The following is a 5,247-nucleotide window of genomic DNA, read 5'->3' as shown; positions in this document are numbered from 1 at the left end:
AGTGTCGATCTTTGGTACGCCTGCCTCGGTCATCCCAACTCCACAAGTTTGCGTCAGATTCTGTAGAGTTTTTCATTCTCATGTAATAAGGTTGACGACCACACCTGTGAGGCATGCCATCTAGGCAAGCACGTTAGTCTTCCCTTTAACGAGTCTACAAACATTTCCACTTTTCCGTTTCAGTTATTGCATAGTGATGTTTGGACGTCCCGGTTGCAAACAACATGGGTTATCTATACTATTTGGTGATATTGGGTGTTTTTCCCCATTATGTGTGGACATTTCCTCTCCGTCGCAAGTCCGATGCTCTTGCTACACTCACTGCTTTTTACTCATATATCACCACACAGTTTGGTCGTCCTATTCTTGCCTTGCAAACTGAAAACGGAGAAGAGTTTGACAATATTGCCATCCGCAATCTCCTTGCGACTCACGACACCATTTTTCAGCTCACTTGCCCCTACACGTCACAGCAGAATGGTCGCGCCGAGTATGTCATCCGCACTATTAATGACCATGTCCGCACGTTGCTTTTCCACTCCAACATGCCTCCTCAGTTCTGGCCAGACGATCTTGCAACCGCCAACCTTCTCACAAGCATCCGCCCGTGTCGTCCTCGCTGGAACTATACTCCTCACGAGCTCCTCTTCGGTGCGGCTCCATCTTATGATGGTCTTCGCATTTTTGGGTGTCTCCGTTATCCTAGCACCGCGCCCACCACCCCTCACAAACTCACTCCCCGGTCAGTTCCTTGCATCTTTCTCGGTTATCCTCCCAACACCAAAGGTTATTGGTGCTATGATCCAGTGTCCCACTACGTATTTACTTCGCGACACATGTACTTTGATGAGCCGGTGTTCCCATTTCAGCAGGTACAATCCTCCTCGGCGTCTCCCACAGTGCGGCTCGCCCCTGCCACCACCTACGGTGAGCCACCACCATGCCGCGCCGAGCACTGGGCCCGGCCCTGCCCACGCTTCCAGCGCCGGCCGCCCCCTCCCGCGGCACTTCGGGTGTGGCTGCCCCCTCGGGCGCCCCCGCAGCCGCGGCCTTTGACGCCCCCTCGGGCGTCCCCGCCCCCGAGGCCAACTAGGGTGCCCCCGCCGCCACGGGCCCTTCGGCCGCCCCCGTCGCCGCAGCCTCTGGCGCCGCTGCGGGTGGCCCCTCCAAGTCCTCAGAGACCGGCTTGACCTCCTACTTGCCGGTCCCCCTCTCATCTCTGCCGACTGCAGTCGCACCTCTCACCGGTGTGGTTACTCGAGCTCGGACTGGGACGTTTCATCCTAGCATGCGTAATACCTCAAACGAGTACGCGTGTGCCGCGTCTACCACGGCCCCGTCTCCGCTCCCCACCTCCGCCCGCGCAACCCTTTGGGATCTGAACTGGCTTGCTGCGATGCATGAAGAGTTCGATGCCCTGTAGTGCAACAGTACGTGGGAGCTTGTCCTGCGGCCTCCCTGTGCCAATGTTATCATTGGCAAGTGGATTTTCCGCCACAAGACTCGTCCTGATGGTTATCTTGAGTGCTACAAGGCGCGATGGGTGGTGCGCGGTTTCCGCCAGCGCGCCAGCGTGGACTTCACGGTCACCTTCGCCCCGGTTGTCAAACCGGGCACAATTCACGCTGTTCTCCAGCTTGATGTCTCTAGCGCCTGGCCAGTTCACCAACTCAACGTGTCCAATGCTTTGTTGCATGGCCATCTCGACGAGCAGGTGTTTTGTAAGTAGCCCACTGGTTTCGTCGACACTGACTATCCGGACCACGTGTGCTTGCTCTCTCGTTCTCTTTACGGGTTGAAGCAGGTGCCTCAGGCCTGGTACCAGCGGATCGCGGCCTTCCTTCGGTAGTAGGGGTTTCGGTCCACATAGTCCGATGCCTCCCTGTTTGTTTTTCACTAGGGCGCCGCCACCGCTTACCTTTTCTTGTACGTCGACGGCATCATCCTGATTGCGTCCTTGCCAGCGCTACTTCAGCAGATCACAGCTCGCCTCGGCACCAAGTTCGCTCTCAAGGACTTGGGGGCTCTCCACTACTTCCTCGGCATCGAGGTTATCCACCGTGCCACTGGCTTCTTCCTGCATCAGCAGAAGTATGCCTACGAGCTTCTGGAGTGATCTGACATGCTTAACTGCAAGCTTGCTTCCACACCTGTTGACACGAAGGCTAAGGTGTCCGCCGTCGAGGGCTCTCCGACGTCCGAAGCTCCCTTTTACCGCTCCATCGTCAGTGCTCTTCAGTACCTCACACTGACGCATCCGGATATCCAGTATGCTGTCCAGCAGGTGTGTCTCCACATGCATGCCCCTCGTGACACTCATTGGGCTCTGGTGAAACGTATTCTCCGGCATATACGTGGCACCACGGCTATGGGTGTCACCCTGACGGCATCACCCGACACCAGCCTCGTCGCCTACTCTGACGCCGACTGGCTGGGTGTCCCGACACTCGGCGCTCCACTTCCGGCTACTACGTCTACCTCAGACCCTCTCTGGTTTCGTGGTCGTCTAAACGACAACCCACGGTCTCACGATCAAGTGCCAATGCCGAGTACAGGGCAGTGGCCAATGCCGTCGCGGCGTGCTCCTGGCTATGACAGCTTCTTCAGGCCACGCTTGTCTACTGTGACAACGTCTCCGCGTTCTACCTCGCTGCCAACCCTGTACATCATCGCCGGACGAAGCATATTGAGCTCGACATTGACTTCGTTCGGGAGCATGTCGCACATGGTCGTGTTCGAGTTTTGCATGTGCCCACCGATCAGAAGTTCGCCGATGTTATGACGAAGGGTCTACCCACCTCGACTTTCGAGGGCTTTTGATCCAGTATTTGCGTCACCAGCGATGCTTTGACTGCGCGGGGGGGGGGAGGTGTTGAACACGTGTACATGTATGTAGGACCGGATTTTGTATGTCGTACATGTAGCTCTCCCTCTATATTTACTTTTATCTTGAGAGACAAGACACCGGTGGCATGATACGTCTCCAACGTATCTATAATTTTTGATTGCTCCATGCTATATTATCTACTGTTTTGGACATTATTGGGCTTTATTATCCACTTTATATTATTTTTGGGACTAACCTATTAACCGGAGGCCCAACCCAGAATTGTTGTTTTCTTGCCTGTTTTAGGGTTTCGAAGAAAAGGAATATCAAATGGAGTCCAAACGGAATGAAACCTTCGGGAACGTGATTTTCTCATCGAATACAACTCAGGAGACTTGGACCCTACGTCAAGGCACGTAACAAGAGGCCACGAGGTAGGGGGGCGCTCCCTACCCTACCAGGTGCGCCCTCACCCTCGTGGGCCCCCTATTGCTCCACCAACGTACTTCTTCCTCCTATATATATATCCACGTACCCCCAAACGATCATATATGGAGCCAAAACCCTAATTCCACCGCCGTAACTTTCTGTATCCACGAGATCCCATCTTGGGGCCTGTTTCAGAGCTCCACCGAAGGGGGCATCGATGACGGAGGGCTTCTACATCAACACCATAGCCTCTCCGATGAAGTGTGAGTAGTTTACTTCAGACCTACGGGTCCATAGTTAGTATCTAGATGGCTTCTTCTCTCTTTTTAGATCTCAATACAATGCTCTCCCCCTCTCTTGTGGAGATCTATTCGATGTAATCTTCTTTTTGTGGTGTGTTTGTTGAGATTGATGAATTGTGGGTTTATGATCAAGTCTATCTATGAATAATATTTGAATCTTCTATGAATTCTTTTATGTATGATTGGTTATCTTTGCAAGTCTCTTCGAATTATCAGTTTGGTTTGGCCTACTAGATTGATCTTTCTTGCAATGGGAGAAGTGCTTAGCTTTGGGTTCAATCTTGCGGTGTCCTTTCCCGGTGACAGTAAGGACAGCAAGGCACATATTGTATTGTTGCCATCGAGGATAATAAGATGGGGTTTTCTTCATATTGCATGAGTCTATCCCTGTACATAATGCCATCTTGCTTAAGGCGTTACTCTGTTTTTTACTTAATACTCTAGATGCATGCTGGATAGCGGTCGATGAGTGCAGTAATAGTAGTAGATGCAGGCAGGAGTCGGTCTACTTGTCTCGGATGTGATGCCTATATACATGATCATACCTAGATATACTCATAACTATGCTCAATTCTGTCAATTGCTCAACAGTAATTTGTTCACCCACCGTAGAATACTTATGCTCTCGAGAGAAGCCACTAGTGAAACCTATGGCCCCCGGGTCTATCTTTATCATATCAATCTCCTCCTACTTAGTTATTTACTTTTCCTTTATTTTACTTTGCATCTTTATCATAAAAATACAAAAAATAGTATCTTATCATATCTATCAGATCTCACTCTCGTAAGTGGCCCTATAGGGATTGACAACCCCTATTTGCGTTAGTTGCGAGGATTTATTTGTTTTGTGCAGGTGCGAGGGACTCGCGCGTAGCCTCCTACTGGATTGATACCTTGGTTCTCAAAAACCGAGGGAAATACTTACGCTACTTTGTTGCATCATCCCTTCCTCTTCGAGGAAAACTAATGCAGTGCTAAAAGAGGTAGCAAGAAGGATTTCTGGCGCCGTTGCCGGGGAGGTCTATGCAAAAGTCAACATACCAAGTACCCATCACATACCCTTATCTCCGGCATTACATTATTTGCCATTTGCCTCTCGTTTTCCGCTCCCCCACTTCACCCTTGCCGTTTTATTTGCCCTCTCTCTCTATCCTCCCTCTATTAGCCTCTTTTTGCACGCTTGCTTTTTGTTTGCTTGTGTGTTAGTTTGCTTGCTTGTCACGATGCCTCAAGATAATACTAAATTGTCTGACTTCACCAACACCAACAACAATGAATTTATTAGCACTCCGATTGCTCCTCTTACCGATGCTGAATCTTGTGAAATTAATGCTGCTTTGATGAATCTTGTTATGAAAGATCCGTTCTCCGGCCTTCCTAGTGAAGATGCCGCTACCATCTAAATAGCTTCGTTGATTTGTGTGACATGCAAAACAAGAAAGATGTGGATAATGATATTGTTAAATTGAAGCTATTTCCTTTTTCGCTTAGAGATCATGCTAAAGCTTGGTTTTCGTCTTTGCCTAAAAATAGTATTGATTCATGGAACAAGTGCAAAGATGCTTTTATCTCTAAGTATTTTCCTGCTGCTAAGATCATCTCTCTTACAAACGATATTATGAATTTTAAGCAACTTGATCATGAACATGTTGCACAAGCTTGGGAGAGAATGAAATTAATGATACATAA

The sequence above is a fragment of the Triticum dicoccoides genome, unplaced genomic scaffold, assembly GCF_002162155.2.
Source record: "Triticum dicoccoides isolate Atlit2015 ecotype Zavitan unplaced genomic scaffold, WEW_v2.0 scaffold46172, whole genome shotgun sequence".
Taxonomy (NCBI): Eukaryota; Viridiplantae; Streptophyta; class Magnoliopsida; order Poales; family Poaceae; genus Triticum; species Triticum dicoccoides.
This window is presented reverse-complemented; position numbering follows the sequence as displayed.